The following is a 19,547-nucleotide window of genomic DNA, read 5'->3' as shown; positions in this document are numbered from 1 at the left end:
CAAATATATTGTACAGCTGTACAAAAATTTCTTTCTTTTTCTTTCTTTCGTCCTTTCTGTCTGTCTGTCTGTCTGTCTTTTATTTGGCAGGGGTCTCACTATATTGCCGAGGTTGGTCTCAAACTCCTGGGCTCAGGCGACCCTCCTGCCTCAGCCTCCCAAAGTGCTAGGATTACAGGCGTGAAACACCACACTCAGCCACAAGTAAATACCTTTTCTTTTTATCCTTATTCTGTAAGCTTTTTTCTATTTTTTAAGTTTCTAATTTTTTAAAACTTTTTTGTTAAAAACAAGCCAAACACACATATTAGCCTAGGCCTGCACAGGGTCAGGATCCTCAAGACGTCACTAGGCAGTGGGGATTTTTCAGCTCCATTATAATCTTCTGGGACCATCCTCTGTCTGTGTGTTCTGTCGTTGACTGAAACGTCGTCACGTGGTGCGTGACTATATACAACGCTGCATGGCAACGAGTTGCCAAGAATGTGCATCTGAGAGCCTTTGACACAGCACATCGTCTGCCTCTGCTTGTCCGGTATAGCAGAGGTGATTCAAATATAAAATGTTTATCATGCTGGAAGCTGAAAATCTAGTTTTCTTGGTGCAGACACATTCATTTTTAGAGTTCAGTAGATGCTGTCACTTGTGGGACACATTTCTCCTGAAGGTCTTTGATCACAGTTGCCTATAGAACTTCCAGAAACTCTTGGATACCTATTGAATTCTCCAGTTTTTTCCTTCTTACTTGAGAAGAAAGTTCCCACCCTTCTTCCCCCACTCCCACTCCCCACCCCCAGGGCTGGCTTAGTTATCCACCTGCTGATGTCAGCTGCTGGGACTCCAGGGCCATTCAGGAAAAATTAATTTTCCTTTCTTTATCGGAGCGTTGGGCCTTGCAGCCATCTGTCTGCTCAGCAGGCGGGGCACCTGGGGCTTCAGCCGTCTTTCTCTTCACATTTCATGCCCCTTAATCTGCCTGATTCCTTCTCTCGCCACCCTCCTTCTGTCAGGTCCCTGAGACCACGCTGGTGCTTACACCTGCCCGCCACCTCCATCCTAAGCAGGGCTTTTTATTTACGATATTGTAAGCTTTTGCTTCACTAGAACTCAGCAGGACGATTCAGTTTACGGAATGTAGTTACTTCTGCCCTTGTTAACCAGAAAATTAGTCCATCAGAATATATGGTTTTGGTAGAAAGAGAATTGTGCATGGAAGTAAGCAAATAATTAAAATCTGGCTTCACTTTCTTCATTGGTAAAATGAGAATCATATTGTGCATCTCAGCGTTAATCTTTGTAAACCTTGAAGTACTCCATGTATTTATGAAAGATGATTATTACTAGTCTTTAAGAATCCTGCTTCACTAGGGTCTCCTGGCTGGCAGGTGTCAGTTGCAAATCTCCAAGCAAGCCAAGAGTAAAACCGTGGCGTTCCTCCTTGGCTCTTCAGCTCTGATTAGGTGTATCCATCTCCCCAGTGAAGGCTGATGTCATTAATTCCTCCAAAAACTTTGCCTACCTCTCAAACTGCAATTTAAATGCAGTTTAAATTAAGGTGAACAGAGACATAGTTTGTAATAATGACAACTCCTACTTAATGAATGTGTGTCATGTGCCAAGCACTGTTCTAAGCACTTATTTTCTTTCTTTTTTTTTTTTGAGACAGAGTCTCAGTCTGTTGCCCAGGCTGGAATGCAGCGGTGCAATCTTGGCTCACTGCAGCCTTGACCTCCCAGGCTCAAGTGATCCTCCTGCCTCAGCCTCCCGAGTAGTCGGGACTGCAGGCGCACTGCCATGCCTGGCTAATTGTTTTATTTGTAAAGATGGGGTTTTGCCATGTTGCCCAGGCTGGAGCATTGGAATGTTTAATTATCCCAACTCCATGAAAGCCAATGCTACTTCTATCCCCATTTTAGAAGTGAGGAAGCTGAGGCACAGAAAGGCAAAAGCTCATGGCCAGCATGTCACAGCTGTAAATGTGGAGGTGGGCTTCAGGCCTTGGCGGTGTGGCCCTGGAGCCCCTGCTCTTGATCACATGCTACCCTTGTCCTCTGGGTATTGCAGGCTGGCACTGAGGGACCCCACTGGGTTCCTTAGTTCCTTAGGAGTGAGGTCCCGCCTGGCTCCCCCAAGTCTCACTGGCTGGCTTCTAGCATCTTCCTCTTGGGCCTGCTAGATGCTGATCACCTGCCTGGACTTCTGTCTTCATTGCCAAACCTCTTCACTGAGGCCCTCAGGGATAGACAGTAAAGATAGTGTCCTCATTTTATAGAATTCGCCCAAGGTAACAAAACTAGGAAATGGAAGATCCAAGCCTCAAGTATAATCCAGTGTTCTTTTCACTGTGTGGTAATATTATATATTTTGTGATGACTATGAAATTAGCCTGGATATGGTGGGGTCACTGGTAAACATTTACCATAGAGGTTTGTCACCTCCTGCCTGCCTCATCACCCTGGCCCTCCCCCTGCTTGTGCTCTGAGAGTGGTCTTCTCAGAAGGAGGGTCTCAGTTCTCAGTTTGACTGTCGCTTGCATTGTTGACTTGGGACCACAGTGGAGGGAAGAGAGTGGGAAAAGTGTCCTACAGCTGGAATGGAGCTTTTTAGAGATGCACTTTCTTGCTGTAGCAGATTCCAAGCCATTCTTTGTGACTGCTGATTTGTGGTGCGTTTTGCTGCAGTTGCAGAAATAGCCGTGCTATAGTTAGCCAAAGGCTATATGTCAGGCTTGCTCTACAACAGCTAGCTGCAAAGCCAAGGCCTGCCCTTGCTTGTAAGGTGCTGATGAATGTGGAACTAGGACTGAAAAATCCAGCCGCCTTTCAGGCAAGTCAGATCACCCGTCTCTTTCATGAACAAGAAGACTGTGTGTGTTTGGAAATGAATGGGGAGAGGGAAAGAGGGTGGTTCGGGTTCTGAGTCTAGGGTGTTTGAGCAATGTGGGTGGGGGTCAGATAGTGGTAATGAGGATGCCTGTGACAAAGCGAGGCTGCTTCCTCAGCAGCTTGGGAAGGAACCGGCTGATGGAACAGGCCAGCACGAGGGAGAACACTGTTTGTGTCCCATTTTTGAGAATAGGCTGTAGGGGGCACATGGGATACATCGAAGGAGGGACCTGAATGGTCCTGCCTGCAGAATTTGCAGGTCTTGGCAATGGTGTTGTGTTTGCAGGTCCCGGGCTAAGCAGACCCTTGGGGATCCTGTCACCACTGAGTCCCGCTCTGCCTTGTTTTTCGGAGCGTATGGGACAAAGCCACAGTTGGTGCAGCACGAAGGCCTCTTCCAATCTGGCCTCAAGCTGATCTTTCAGCCTCACCGCCCTCCTCTCCCTTCTCCCCACACCCTGAAATTGTATGCACGTTTTGTTGTGTATGGCCATGGGTACATTTATTCAGATTCTTGAAGGTGCTGACTTGAGCCCAGCCCCTCCGGATTGCCTGTGGCCTCTGTTCTCCTCCTGTCGCCTCCAGGGCTTTGCTCAGGCTGATTTCTTAGCATAGCATGTCCTTCCCCAACTCTGGCTGTGGAAACTTACTTCCTTTGTAAGCTGAGCTCTAGCATAGCTACTTCCATGAACCCTTTCCCTGATCTACACTTCACCCTTAAGTTGGAATCACCTCTCCTCTTTCCTCCGTTTCTGAAGCATTCTGCTAATGACTTGGTTAAAGCATTTATTTAATCTTACCTGGTGTCTCCACAGCTAAAGGTTATAAAGTCCTTGAGGACCAGCAAGGTCCACCCCATCTTCACTCATCTCTGCCTTTCCCCCTAAGCCCAGCCCTGCCTAGCGGTTTCTAGAAGACAGCAGGCTGCATTCAGATAGTCCCTGTCTACTGTGTGTGATCATTGTCACTTCAAAGTCAGCTCCAGAGTCATCTCGAAAGGTGCTAATGGGCAACTCCTACCTGTTGGTGGGCATGCTGGGGCTGTACCTGAGAGTCCTCAGAGAGGGACCACAGATCGACCAGGAAATCCTGGCAGCTGAGTACCTTGCACTGAGTATTTACTGAGACTGGCAAAATGGCAGGAGAGACATTCAAATGGCTAAAAAGCACACAAAAAGATGCTCAACATGGTTAGTCATCAGGCAGAGTGTAAAGCAAAGCTACAGTGAGATACCAGTTCATATCCACTGGACAGCTATAATAAAAAAAAAGGCAGGACAATAACAGGTGCTGGTGAGGAGCTGGAGACGTTGGAACCCTCACCCACTGGTGGTGGGAATATGAAGTGGTACAGCTGCTCTGAAGGACAGTCTGGCTGTTCACAAACTTAGTTACCATGACCAGTCATTCCACTCCTAGATAGGTGTATAGACACCCAAGGGAACTGAAAACATATGCCCGCACACTAACATGCAAATGAACGTTCATATCAGCGTTATTCATAATAGCCAAAAGGTGGAAATAACCAAATGTCTATCAACTGATGAATGGAAAAGCAAAATGTGATGAAGTGTTATTTGGCCATAGAGGGAATGGAGAATTGATACATGCCGCAGCACGATGCACCTTGGAAGTGTTAAGACGAGTGGAAGAAGCCCGTCACAGAAGACCGCGCTATATGCGTCCATTGAGATGAAATATCCAGAAGACGAGGCAAAAATGGTTGCTTGGGGCTGGGGCAGGTGGTCCAGGAGTTTTGGGGGAGCGATAGCTAAAGGGTACGAGATTTCTTTTTGAGGTGATGAAAATATTCTAAAATTGTGTCGTAGTTGCACAACTCTGTGAGCATACTAAAATCCACTGAATTGTACATGTTAAATGGGTGAATTGTACAGTATTTAAATTATATGTCAAGAAAGCTGTTACCAAAAAAAGAGAGAGAGAGAGAGAGGGCAGGAGGATGTATATGGCTGCCGTATAAGTGCAGACTTCAGTGTTCACGCTAAACTCTGCTGTCCCTCTCTATGTTAGCCACGACCTTCCCCACACACAATATTTTTTCCAGGATAGAACAAGCATTAAGTACTGACATATCTGTATAAAGTCATTTTTTAAAAGATGAAAATTTTTATTTCATTTTAATGATTTAGTTGCCTTTTTACTTTCCAAGAGAATGAAAATGACTCATCTCGCATTTGGATTTTTTTCTTGGCCACTGGACAAGATGGTTCTACTAATCTTCCAGTGTTGGCACATGCTTTCATTTATTCAATCAGCCAGTCATTCTTGCACGGCAAATATTTATTGCGTACCAGTGTTTTAAGATTTGAAGAGACAGAAATAAAAGTCTCCACCTTCAAGGAGCTTATACAAGGGGGGACACATTCAAGTAAGCAAGTAACAGATAAGTATTGTGATGAGGGGCTCTAAACACATAGGAGAGGCCCATTAGAGGTAATCAGGGAAGGCATCAGGAAGAGGTGACATATTGGAAGGAAAGTAGGAGTTGGTCAGGAAGAAAGGACATTTTAGGTCCAGGGAGCTACAGGAGCAGTGGCTCAGGGTAGTTTAGGGAGCTATGAGAGTTTAGTCCAGGACCCCAGGGCGTGCAGGTAAGAGTGCTGGTCCAAGGAGTTAGACACAGAGGGCCTCATAAACCATGCAAAGGCATTTGTGCTTTATCCTGGTGGGGATGGGGAGGTCTGGTTTCATTTTCATTTTAGGACGTTGACATTGGTTGCATGATGGAGATTAGATTGGAGGGGAGTGAAAACATGAACCCCTGGGGCTGAGATGAGATTTAAGGAGGGCAGCTGGAAAGGAGGATGAATGCACTATGGGTTAAGGATGCACCGGGGGTTCTGGCTTGGGCGCCCTGGTGGGTGATGATGTGGTGTGTCAGGTAGGAAGGGATGTGCAGGCGTCTGTCAGTCATTTGCCTCCCTGGGGGGCTGTACTGAGGCTGAGCTATCAACGCTTCCCTGAGCAGACTAGGACTGCACGCTAGAAAGGGATGGAAGTGTTCTGAATCTGCCTCCCGCCGGTGGTGTGGCCATGTGCAGTCAGCTTCCCTGGCCCTGTTGCAGGTTACAGGTCCTCATGGGCCCTGGGCTCCTGGCATGCCAGGCTCTTTCACTTGCCTGGACCTTGAGTTTCCCAACTATCTGTATGAGGAGACGGATTTATGGATGTTTAAACTCCCTTTTAGCCCTGATACTATGTCAGCCTATGTGATGTACACATTTGCACAATTACCTCTTTCAATGATTTATATAATCATTTCAGAGACCCTTCAAAATTCATTCTGATCAATCAAATATCTTACTTTTTATTAATACTTCCTCTTTCTACATGGCGTTTTGCTCTTTAAAAAAATTATACACACAGACACACACACACACACACACACACACATATATTTTGTCTCACTCTGTCACCCAAGGTGGAGAGCAGTGGCATGATCATGGCTCACTCTAGCCTCAACCTCCTGGGCTCAAGTGATCCTCCTGCCTCAGCCTCCCAAGTAGCTGGGTCTACAGGCACGTGTCACCATGCCCGGAAAATTGTTTTGATCTTTTGTAGAGATAGGGTCTCAGTATGTTGCCCATGCTGGTCTTGAACTCCTGGGCTCAAATAATCCTCCTGTCTCGGCCTCCTAAAATGCTGAGATTACAGGCATGAGCCCCCCACACCTGACTATTTTAAAAATTTTATCATTGTCTATATTTTCTTTATTACATGCCGCCTCAAAATCTTTGCAAGTAGATGGGGCCTGAGGAATAACTAAATCAATAAAAATATGTGAATTAAAATTTTGATTCCAGCACCTTTTAAGCAAGCCCATGACATCCCTGGAGGAACTGACGAAGATACCCAGGAGTAACACACAACGAAATCTAGGAATGATGCTTGAGAGTCAGATCCATTGTGTGAGATAATCCCCAAACTTAGATTCCAGTTTTGCTGTGTCTCCCTTCCTAAGGCCTCTCTTTTAAGCACTGATCTCTGAACACTCAGGTTTACTGGGGAGCTGTGTTGGAGAAGGCTTTTCGCAAAGCGAAGACTCTTCTAGAACGCAGATGCCCAACCCAGGTCCCTCAGGTTCTTCCCACCTCTACCCCTGAAGACTTCTTTCAATTTCTTAGCCTGGCTCTGAAAATCCACAGAGGGAACATTTTGTAAAATGGAGGTTGCTGCAGTCGAGTTACAGAATGGCACATGGGAAGATGAAAAGAGCATTTCCTTCGGCTTCCCTGTGAGAGCCTTTCGGTCCCTCTGTTTTATAACACCATAGTTGCATCGCAACCAGGCAAGAAAATCAAATCACCTCCTACCAGATTTGTAGTGTTTTTCCACCAGGCAGCCAGGTCAGAGCAGAGGGCCCCTGGGAGGCCGTGCCTTTGCTCCCTCCGGCCACCTGGCAGATGGGGTGGTGATGCTGTCGAACAGTCTGTCTTCTCCAGGGAGGGGAGTGTTGGGATCCAATTGAAAGAAGGAGGAGGAGCCCTCCAGGGATGTCTATTTTTTGTATCTCATTTTTCTCACGAATGGACATTCTGTCCCTGCATGCTTCCTTCCTGTGGAGAATGTTAAGCCTTTTTGCCTGGTTGGGTTTTTTGCCGAGACTATCGCAGAATTGAGAACACCAAAGGTGGAAGGCCAAATCCATGGGCTCCTTTCTAGAGAGCAGGAACTGTGCCTTCATCACTTTTATGTCCCCAGTGCTTGGTACAATGCTCTGTTGTACCCAGTCCCAGCGAACATTTGGACTAATGTAAATGAGTGAATGAATGAATGATCACAGAATGACCAATCGCATTTACCAGTGGGAAGGTAACTTCTGACCTGCCAGAGGCCAGGACAGCGCCAAAGAGGGTCAGGTGCGGGAACGAATACCCCACCGCTTAGCTCTGTGGCTACTGTGGCTTCCGCAGGCCTGGGTCTGGCAGCCTTTCATTCACGGCCTTATCCTGCCTCACGTGGCACTGAGTGGGCCTCTCAACCTCACCTGTGTGTTAGGAGTAGAACTCAACTCACTAAAGAAAAAGAAAACTGCACCAGCTTGCCCAAGGCGGGTCTGCAGTAAACAGAAATTGAAAAATAACCTTATGGCGTGCATGTGATTTGGGCGTAGGTCACTATTGACATTTTTCATTTGCTGACTGTAAAGCAGAAATGCCTCCATTTGGTTTTGGGGGTATTCCCTGTGTCTTTCTCAGTTATCTCGAGGTGTCGTGAAGCGGCGGAAGAGCTGCTGCTGCCCACACCTTCCCTGTTGAGGGCAGCGTTGTCTGGGCGGGGTTCTGGCTGCTGCGGGAGGTGGGCACCTGCCGGAGCTGCTGTGACTGCCTCGGACTGTCCTCATGCAGATCTCTGCCGACACCTGCTACCAGGTTGGCGCCAACAGGGCCTTTAGGTCTGATCCCATCTCCTGGCCACAGATTTTGATCATGAACATTTCAACTTATTTCAGGCAAGATTTCAGTTGAAAATCAATATGGTTTCTTCGCTTCATTGAGATAATTTGCATTGGGAAGTGTGGGACCAGGGGATTGATTGAGCTTGCGTTCTGATGGAGGATGACCCCCCCACCGCAAAAGTTTTGAATCAGGTGGTGGGGAGGGCAGATGTCACAGCCCTTTGCTGCCCTTCCTGGGCTCTTCCCCATTGCCCACCCCCACCAGCCTTGTGAGCTCATATCCTGGCCTTTTGAGCTCCTTCCTGTGCCCCTCCTGTGGAGAGGCTAGGGCTGCCCTCGTGGTCCATGGCCCTACCTAAGGAGAGCCTGCCCTGGGCTGCTCTCCCAATTCCCCAGCCCCCCGATAGAAGGAAATGGGGATGAAAGGCCCAGGCCCCAGGCTTCCCCTACTTTTAGGACTGTTTGGTCAAAGGTGGAGGAGTAGAGGCCAAAAGCATCATGTCCAGGCCCCCTAGCTGAATATCGGTTCAGCTCCCTGTTGGAGCCAGGCCCCCTCCCCTGCTCTTGGGGACACGTCTAGCCTCGGTGTCTCTGCCATCACTGTCTTCCTTGTCATGTGGTCCCTTACACACCTCTTTTTTCTCATTCTCATTTTCTCTTTTTTACACATTCTCTTTTTTCTATCAGCTCCTTGAGGGCGGGGATCAAGCCTTTCATTTTTTTCTCTTTCCCTGTGAGTAACTGCTCAGTAAATGTGTAATAAATGAATAAATAATGGGTTAGCTTGAAAGAAGTTGAGATGCCATTTATTCATGCTGCTCTTTTCACTCTGTCCTTCAAATTACCCATGACAGCCTTGTGCACCCGGCAGCCTGATAGAAAATACAGATGTGTGTTGCATCTGTGAAAAATGGTTCCGGTGCCGGCTCAGACTCCAGCCTTTCTGGAGCCAGCCCCTTTCCGTACTCTGCTTGGCTCTAGTGGGAGTTGTGGTCCCTGGAACCTGGCTGACTGTTTCCCGGACAGCAAGGGCAGCCTTGTGATACTGGAGGTTGATGTGGGGTCCACACTCCCACGGGGTTCAAAGCGTCTTGGGTTTTTGGAAGTAGACAGTAAGGCATGTGCTCATTAGTTTATCAGTCTGTCAGCAAATATTTCCTGAGCACTGCCTGCTTACCAGACACTGTGCCAGGTGCTGGGGCTGCGTTCGTGAGCAAAACAAACATGGTCCTTGCCCCCACGGAATTCACAGTCTAGAGGGGGAGGCCTAGAAACATTAGACAAATTACCAGGGGAAAACAAAGTTATTCCGTGCCAGGCCCAAAGCCTCAGAGCTCTCTCATGCTGCTATCGCAAACCATTTCCCTTCCACGTGAGTCCTAGGTCTTGGATTTATACCCATCGTTCTCCAAGAAGCATCTCAGTCCAGCCCGCAACCATCTGGTCAGTTCCTATAGAAAACCTTTTCATTTTCCTTAAAGCAGCTGGCAAGCACCTAGAACATTGCCGTTTAGTGTGAGGGACTCTACCTGAGATCTGGCTTACTGCATAACCACCCTGCCCCTCTGTCTCTTTTTCTGTAAAATGAGGGCTGTGGTCTAGACCCACACTTCTCAAGGTGAGTTCCGTGGAACACCAATCGCAGAACGTGTCCTGGAAGAAAAGGATGTAATGATCAAGTAAGTCTGAGAAATACATACATTTTATTCCCCCTCTTCTAGATTCACGGAGCACACTAAAGGCTCCTAGAAGTCCTGAAGTACACAGTCCTGTCTAGCTTTGTTGAGCGTTAGCTTTTTTAAGCTTTTTGACCCAGATCCCTTTGTTCACATGATACCTATTTTCCTGAGGCTTTAGGACCCTTGGAACTTGCTGCAAAGATCTTCGAAGGGCCTTCTGCTCTGCCTGCTGGCAGCCATTAGGGTTCTGGTGATGCCCTGGGTGGGGGACAGAAGTTGATATGGGGCAGTGGCCCAGACCCTGTAGCAGCTGGTGCCCCCCTTCCTCTGTGATTATCGTGCCTGCGTCTGAGGAGATGGCTGGCTGTGAATTTCCTGCAGTGGGCTCCGGAGACATTTAAGATGCTCACTGGTGGCACTGCCTTGGAATCTGCAGTCATTCTTAATTGGTCTCAGAACCATCAGCTGGCGAAAGCATCTGTCAGGGGAAACTTGAGCAGCATTCAGAGTCCCATTAATAATTCAGCTGACGAGCTCCTTCAGACGCAGGCCTTGCAGCCCTCAGGACTCACTCGTCTTCTGCCTGCAGAGATATTCCAGGGAGGCCTTCTCTGTTATATCACCGACATTAGTGACTCAGGCAGTAGCACCTCCGTGTTCTTCCAGAATCCCCAAAGCCTCATCAGTCAGGAGAGGGAAGATTGGTACAGGTTGAGCCCTCTCTAATTCCGTCAGCCGGCCAGGAGAGGGGGGCTTGCTGACGGGGAGGCTCTGAGGAGTGGTTGCTGATGGCGGGGTTTAGGCAGCCCCTTATGCTGTGCTGGCGGGATTTGTCCACTGTGATGGGTAGGTGGTGGGCCCCTCCACTCCTTCCACTGCCTGTAGCCATTCAGGAAAAAAATGTAGGGTTTTTTTTTTTTTTTTTTTTTTTTGGTAAATTAGAGGCTTGCACATTGAAGGTACCTAAAAATATTGGTTGAATGAGTTCTCACTGATTAGATCTGGTTGTCATTCCCATTTAGTAGAATGATAGAATGCCATCACTGAATGGGAACACGAAGATCATCTCCTCCAGCTCCTTCATTTTTCAGTGTAGGAAAGTGAGATCAGAGAACAGTGACTTTGTCAAGGTCACCCAGCTGGTTCGTTGCAGAACCAGGCCAGTGCCCAGGCTCCTGGCTTACAGCACCTGGTCCTTTCCAGCTGGCCACACCCTGCCTCTGAGCACAGAGGGCTCAGTGTCCTTCTTGGAGGGCTGCAAACAGCCCCAGGTACAGCGATGTGGAGATAGCAGATGCTCTTCCCACTCTGCTGATGAGCCACCAAGGGGAGCGTGTCGCCCCCGCTGTCACACTGATGGGGTGGTGAGGGGAGTGTGTTATGTGCCGTCAATAATGTGAAACCAAAAAAGCTGGAAACTTCCTTCTTTCTCTCAGCTTCCCCACTAATCTGTGGTGCTGGGGCTGACAGTCGCCTCCCACTTCCTGTGGAGTCGAAGGGCCTTGGGACTCATCCCTTCTCACCTGTTTGTGGGCTCTCCTAGGACCCAGCTTTGGGGTGCTCAGGCATGGGGTACTTTCCAGCTAGACTTCCCAGCTAGACACTGAGCTGCTGTACTGAGTACTACTGAGTACTGAGTACTACTACTACTGTACTACCAAGTAGTACTTCTCAGTACTACTGTACTACTACTGAGTACTACATTCCAGCTAGACACTGAGCTGCTGTACTGAGTACTACTGAGTACTGAGTACTACTACTACTGTACTACCAAGTAGTACTTCTCAGTACTACTGTACTACTACTGAGTACTACATTCCAGCTAGACACTGAGCTGGTGTTCCACCTTCACCTGGACGATGGGGGGATAGCAGAGCCTTACTTTTCCCATCTGCGTTTTTAACCTCAGCCCTTTTAGACTATTGAGGGGTGCAATGGACTGAATAATTGTATCCCCCCAAAATTCATGTGTTGAAATCCTAACCCCCAGTGTGATGGCCCCAGGAGGTGGGGCCTTTGGGGAGTGATTAGGTCATGAGGGTGGAGGCTTCATGAATGGAATGAGTGTCCTGATGAAAGAGACCCTGAAGAGCTCCGTCACCCCTTCACCATATGAGGAGACTGGGAAAGGCAGCCATCTGTGAACTGGGCAGCCAGTCCTCACCAGACACAGAATCAGTGGGCACCTTGGTCTTGGACTTCCCAGCCCTAGAACTGTAAGAACTTGACTTCTGTTGTTTATGGGCACCCAGTCTGTGGTGCTTTGTTATAATAGCTTGAGCTAAGACAAGAGGAATGGAGGATGACAATGGAGGGCCCAGGGCCTTCTCTTGGAGGCTCAGTGCTAGACGATGCCTTTAGAGATGACTTGGTCAGCACCCAGGATTATAGATGGGGAGCCTGAGGCCTAGAGAGGGGTAGCCCCTTGCCCAGGTCACAGGGCCAGTTGATGGTAGGGCTAGGATGCTGGGATAAAGCTGCCTGAGTCCCCGACCTGGCGAGTTTCTCCTGTAGAGTCTCAGCACGAGGCCCTCAGCCTTTCTTGTTGGGTGCCATTCTCCAGAATAGGACCAGCATGTCTGCTAGCTCCAAACCCAAGTGGTTAGAAAGTACAGAGGAGGTTTGGGGATCGGGGAATGCTCGATGTGACTGAGGAAGGTTTTAGAGTGGGGTGTAGGGGCAGAAAAGATGAGAACATCATCTGGGGCCAGGCAGCAAAGAGGAGCCTTCAGAGGCTCTGAATTCAGCAGGGGAGCAAAATGTCTAGAGGCGTGCTGTCTTGGGAGGTCATCCTGGAGGGGGTGGAGGCCAAAAGGAGGTAAAGGAGCAGAGATGCGGGTCGTGGGTGCCATTCTCCATCCATCCTGCCTGCAGCGACCCAAGGCTTTCTGCACAAGAGGGAACCCCGTCTCTCACAACCATCTTGTCCTTTGAATCGCACGCTGGGGCAGTCCTTGGCTGAATTTCTACCTGGAAGGCCTCAGGAGGTGTAGCCTGAGTAGAGGGCAGACCACATCCTCGGGTGAAAAGACAGACCTCTCAATGGCTGGGCGGCCAAGGCCTTCCTATAGCTCAGGGAGGCTTTGGTAGATCCAGCATTTCCAAGGGCTTGGCCAGTGTGCTCTGGTTCCCAGGTGTTTGGGCCCTGGGAGCGTGGGGGTGCTCACGGAGGAGGCAGCAGCAGGCTAGGTGTGGCCCACAGGCCACCCAGCTGTAATCTTAGCTCCAACACATGTCACACACCCTCACACTCTCCTGCCTGTGAGCCCCAGGGAGGTAGGGGAGCACCGTGAGCCTGATTTGCAGGTGAGAGTTTGGGGGAGTAAGCCCTAGGAACCCTGACTGTCTGGGAACAGGGTGGGTGCTGGCATGACATGCAGGAGCTGTGCCAGCCAGGCCGCACACCCTCTCCGTGCTCTTCCAGCTCCGCAGGTGCCCTGAGCTTGCCTTGTCTTCCCCTCCGGGACCCCGCAGAGTCGGTGCTCGGTGACGGAGCCACGGAGAAGGGAAATCCTGACTCCGAATCCTGAATGAGACGGGTTTCACTCTCGAAGTTACTAAGCACTTTTCATGGAGCCATCCGAGGAGAACACTGCAGGGATAATAGCAATGCTAACGATAGTTACGGGGAATACAGGTGTGTTTCTGTTGCTACAGCTGCACAGGAATAATAATGTTAGTTAATATTATTGGGGTGCACCCTGTGCCAGGCACTGTGCTCAATGCTTGCTTTATATGGAGTGTCACTGAATCCTCATGGCAATGCTGTAAGGTCAATAGGAATATTACTCCCATTTTCCAGATGAGAAAACTGAGGCACAGATGGTTTACACATGGTTCAAGGCCAGCCTCAGAGCCAGGATGTGGTGGAGCCAGGATTCCATGCCCAGCCTGAAGCTCTTTACCAGGCTTTCCTTCTCTGTGGCCATGGGGGCTGGGGTGGAGGGGCATCTGAGCAGCAGAGGGCAGTGGTAGGGTTGGGAGGGGCACCCCCAGGAGGGTGGGGCAGCTACTGTGTCAGTGTGGGTGGGGGTGAGGCCTTTGCTGGACACCCACGCTCTGCCCTCCTTTGAGTAGATCATCTTGTCCATGGAGCCTGGATAGAGGCCTTAGGCTAAAGACAGAGTAGAAATCTAAGCTTTTTGTTTTCAGAGAGAAAAGAGAGAGCATGTGAGTTTTGAGTGGAATCTGATCCTAGAGACAGGCAGCCGGTACCCCCGTGATGAGCAGGAATCCTGCGGGCCCAGTGGGAACTTCCCATCCCAAGGGAATGCAGGGACAGGCTGCTCCCCCCGCCCAGCCCCTGACCTCCCCCTGCCTTCCCTGCTTCAGCCACAAACCCCTTGACCTTGTTGTTTCAACTGCAGAACAGGCTCCCCAGCTATTGTTCTTGGAGACGATTCTGTGATCTTAGGACCTTTGAGAAAAGAACAAACAGCTAGGAAAACACAGGGTGGTTAAAAGATGTTTGTGATGTTTGTGCCGTATGGAACAAAAGAGGCATTCGGGAGACTCAGCATTGTTCTGTGGAGTGAGGATGAAACAGCCCTCGGAGGCCTCCTCTCGTCTGGGGGCATCCAGCTCACTGTCGTGGAATGTAGCTCCAGCCGTCGCTCCAGTGTCAGGCCGTATACTCCATGCGGGGCCTGGGCTAGGAGTGTGTTTACACTTGATTCACTTTTAATCCTTTCCTGGTTTCTCATCTGTTCTTTCTGTCTTCTTGTTGGGAAAAGCGGCTCATGTTATCACCCCGTCACTCATTTCATACCGGCTACCGAGATCCCTTACTGGATACCCTTCATTGCCTGTCCTCAGCAGGACCAATAAAGTCATATTTATATAGCAATCTAAGGTCACATAGTCGTTTTATGTGATTTCCCCTATTGGATTTTTATATCAGCTTCACTATATATATGTTATTTCCCTTTTATTTATTTATTTTTTTTGAGATGGAGTCTCGAGTCTCACTGTGCCTCCCAGGCTGGAGTGCAATGGCGTGATCTCAGCTCACTGCAACCTCCACCTCCCAGGTTCAAGTGATTCTCCTGCCTTAGCCTCCCAAGTAGCTGGGGTTACAGGCGCGTGCCACCACACCCAGCTAATTTTTTTTTTTTTTTTTTTTTTTGTATTTTTAGTAGAGACAGGGTTTCACCATGCTGGCTAGGCTGGTCTCGAACTCCTGACCTCGTGATCCACCCGCCCTGGCTTCCCAGAGTGCCAGGATTACAGGCATGAGCTACCGCGCCTGGCCTTATTTCCAAAGACAAAACTGAGGCTCAAAGCAGAGAGGTGACCGGCCTGCTGATGTACAGCTAATGACAGAGCCTCAGAGGAACGCAGTGCTCTTAGAACCCCACTGAAGATTCCTCCTTCAGGGAACTACATTTCGACAGTTTACTACATCACCTGCTTCGGGAATTCTGAAACATTGTGTACTCTTATCTTTACCCATGAAAGCTGTTTGTGGGATTAGGGCGGTCAACTCCAGGCCCAGGTCTCTCTAATTCTGGGTTGGTAGGTTTCGCGTTAATGAGGTTCAACTCACCATGGTTCATTCCTCCCTTTGCAGTCCCTTGTGTATGCCCCTAGGGCATAGGTGCCCATGGCAAGTCTGTGAAGGCTCCATTCTCCCCCAGTTTGGAATGCCCAGTGCCCCTGCCGCAGCCCACAGCCCTTCAGGAGATGATTGCAAGGAAGCCAAGATGTTCCTTTGCCTTCCCGAGGACACAGAGCCTAACCTCGTCTTCTGTTCCTTCTGCCTTGTCCACACCTCGTGTCACCTGTGCAGCCTTTCCTGCATAAGTCATGGCCAGGCAAGCTCGGTGACATGCACTGGGGGCCCGGTGTGGAAGCTGGGAGGTAGTCATCGTGTAGTCACACTAGTGGTGGCCACAGGCCAGGGGGCTCCTAAGGAAATTGGAAGGACCTTTGAAACTGCCTTCCTCCCCACCCTGCTCTGTATCTCCTTCAGAGTTTTTCTGACAGTGGTAGTGCTGACTTGTTCCTTGGGAAGGCTTGGAGATTTGGGGTCTTCGCCTGCATCTTATCAAAATCCCTGTGTCTCACTGGAGGAGTAAGAACTTGACCTACCATCAGGAAATGCCTTAGATGAGTGCTCAGCACTGGTGGCAGGACCAGGGATGTTTAGTTAAGATAAGAGAAAGCCCATGGGGGTATTATCTCTGTCTTCATATGGGACAGGAAATGTACTTGTTCCTTGTGGCTCTAGGGGGCAGGACGTGGAGCAAAGAGTAGAAGCGTTAAGGGGTGAAATTCAGCATCATGTGAGAAAGAACTCACTAAAAAGTCGTTTCAAAAAGTAGAACATGCTGCCCTGAGCAGAGCGAATTTCTTCTTCCTGGAAATTTCCAGGTGTTATTCTCACGGGGAGGCTGTGGCCCAGGGGCCCGGGAATGGGAACTCCAGTGCTGAGTGGCACTGAGATGACCACTTACCTTTACACTTACTGGCATGTAATTAGTCCCCTCCATAGTGTTCTGTAGTGATGGCTACCCACAAGAGCTGAGCTCCGGGCAGGCACCACAAAGGGAAAGAGGGCCAGGGACCCCTCGTTCTTATTCTTTCCCTGGATGTGTGCATGCATGTGTGCGTGAGAGAGAGGGGATGATGCATGGGTTTTTTTCCCTTTGTTTCCATGCTACCCCGACCCCTACTCCACACCAAATAACTCATTTAATAACTTGGAATCCTCCCATATGTTTATCTGTGCTTATAAAAGTCATAGACAGTTATGACACACATCAACGCATAGATACATATACAAGTTTTTAAAAATTGTTTTATAAAAATGAGATCATATGAATCAAATTTACTGCGTGTTGCTTTTCTTGCTCATCAGTACTTCATAGAAAAATCCCTCAAGTTAACTGGCAAGCTTCTCTTATTTCATTCCGTTAATGTAGTCCATAGGATGGATGGCCCGTATCTGATTCAGCATTCTTACTTTGATGGGCATTCATTTTATCTCGAGTTTTTTCACTTATAAATAATACTCCCATAAACATTCTCATTTGTACATGTGGACACGTGTGTGTATGTGTCCTTCTGAGCTAGTGCTTTTATTTCCCAGGCATAAATTCCCAAGAGTAGGAGTGCTGAGCTGAAGGGGTTGTGTGTGTGTGTGTGTGTGTGTGTGTGTGTGTACTATATATATATATAGGATGTTTCCAGCTTGTTTTCCCAATAAACTACAGCAATTCTCACTTCCATTAATAGTACATGAAGGCACCTGTTTCCACATCCCTGCAGCATTAGTTGTGATTTCCTTGTTTGTGCTGGCTGGGCTGCTGGGTGGGCAGTAACATGTCATTGTTACTTTGTTTCATTTCTCGGACCCCGGTGTGCCTGAGCATTATTGTAGAGGATTATGTGCCATCTGGATTGCTCTTCCCCCACTCACCTGTGGGACCTTTGCCCGTTTTGCTCCCAGGGTTCCAGAAAGGAGAACAAGGGCTTTCTGGGTCAGGCAGGCAAGCAAGTGTGTTTCCATCTCAGCCTTTACCTGGTCCTGGAGATGGTCAGCCCTCAATGACTTACCTTCCCTTTCCCTTCTGCACAGTTTTTAGAGTCCCCAGAAATGGGAAATTAAGTCATATTCTCCCAAGTGTCCCAGGGTCAGGGTGAGGGAGAGAGCAGGAAATAGAGTTGCAAGCCGGTGAGAGCTGGTAAGTTGTCCTGTGGGTTGGTTCTACTGTCTCTCTCTTGTGTTTCCTGGGCCAAGTTCCCTCACTTCTTGCTGATGTGAACGCTGCATCTGTGAAATAAGGAACAGACACTTGGCAATGCACCTGTAAATAGTTTGGATCTTGACTGACGTTTCTGAAGCTTCAAGTCTCACTACTCAAAGTGTAGTTCAGGGACCAGAAACAGAATCTCAGACCCCACCCCAGACCTATTGAATCAGAATCTACATTTTAACGAGATCCCCAGATAATTCACAGAAACATTAAAATTGGAGAAGCATTGGCTTAAAGCATTCTGATTAGAATTTGTGAGGGGAAACAGACACAATTAGCACTTACTTGCCCAGAAATGTTGCTGCAATTGAGAATGTTGTAGATGTGTCCATGGATCCAGCATGGTGTAGACTCGACAGCTCATGGTAGCATGCCTTCCTTCTCTTGCTCTTGAGATCTCACAGTGCGTGTCACCTACCAGAACACAGCGCTCCTCTGCCTTGGGTGACAGGAAAGCTCAACACACCCCAATCCAGCTGCTTCTCCCTGTCGCTGCATCTTATAGCCCCATCAAGTCCACGCAAACAACCTGTTTTAGATAGCCCAACTCCGTCTGTGGCAAATACTGCATGCTTCAGCTGCCTGACTTGAGTTTCTTGCCATCTCCTGAGTGGCCAAGCCCCTTATCACTATCCCTGTCACCTGTCCTCGGTCTTTGTCTCCTGAGCCTGAGGACAGCCTCAGTGCCTCCAGTTTTCATACAGAGCTGCCCCCATCAGACCCTCTCGCCCTCTGACAAAGCACTGTTAGTTACTCTCTAGATAACCGAGGCCCCATCCTGGCCTGCACCTGCCGCCCTGCTTCCTCCACGTCAGCCGTGAACACCTCAGCTCAGGTGAGAGCACACAGGGTGTGCTGCCAGAGCCAGACGAGGGGGTTACTGCTCTGCACCGGATGAAGCGAATCGTCCGATTCTCCTGTAAATAGCTGTGCTTTCCAAACCACTTCCACTGTGGCTCCTGTGGCCTTCACGCGTGCTTGGTTTGCCAGGCAGGGTTTATCAACTAGGGATCGCGTAGGAAGCAGAAACCACTCCGGGTGGTGTAAGCAGAAGGAGTTTCTTATTGGAATTAGGTGCTTACAACATTGTTGGCGGGGCTAAAGGGGCAGGTTTCTGGCTGGGCCTTTTGAAGGACTCCCGGCTAGTTCAGAAGCAGCTGTTGCCAGCCCACAGCCATTCCTGGACTGTCTAGGAGGCTGAAGGATGAACAGTCTAAGTTGAGGTCTGAGGATTATGGAGTTTGGACAGAAGTCACCACCACTGCCCTGCTTTTCTGGTACTCAGGAAGTGGCAGCACGACCTGGGTTCAAGGTGACTGGGACTGTCTAACCAGCAGTGACAGCCAGAAGCCACATTCTCACTGGGCACGTCTCATGTGAGCACATTAGTTCCCGAGTCGCAGCACTTGATTCATGTCCCGAGCTCTCGCCGCTTGGGCATCTGGGAAGCTTAGTTTCCCTCGTTCCAACCTCTCAATACGAGGAGGGTCAACGGGAGGTTTGGGAGGAGCCAACTGTGCAACCTCAGCTAGGTACGATTTTGACAAGTGGAACGGGTGAGGCCTGCGGCATTCACACTCCCAAGCTCAGCCTCCACCCCGGAGTGACTGCACCCAGGCCGACCCCGGTGTCTTCCCAGACTTGGCGTTAGCACCTTCCACAGGTGGCAGCCTCGTTACACCAGCAAGGAGACCACAGAGTGGCTTCACTTCTCCCTGCTTTTCTAAGCATGTAAGACTGCTGCCTTCCTGCGTGCTCCAAAAGCAGTTTCTTTTTCACTTAGTTTCGTCTGATTGAGAGTGACAAG

General features: G+C 49.2%; 1 protein-coding gene across 1 annotated transcript in view; it reads left to right on the top strand.

Annotated features, from left to right (window-relative positions):
* The window catches only part of XXYLT1 (xyloside xylosyltransferase 1), a 194,451-nt gene that overhangs the window by 133,167 nt on the left and 41,737 nt on the right, over positions 1-19,547 (top strand). The gene's annotated exons all lie outside the window — the stretch shown is intronic.

The sequence above is a fragment of the Nomascus leucogenys genome, chromosome 11, assembly GCF_006542625.1.
Source record: "Nomascus leucogenys isolate Asia chromosome 11, Asia_NLE_v1, whole genome shotgun sequence".
Classification (NCBI taxonomy): domain Eukaryota; kingdom Metazoa; phylum Chordata; class Mammalia; order Primates; family Hylobatidae; genus Nomascus; species Nomascus leucogenys.
The sequence above is the reverse complement of the archived record's forward strand: the minus strand, read 5'-3'. Positions and strand labels throughout refer to the sequence as shown.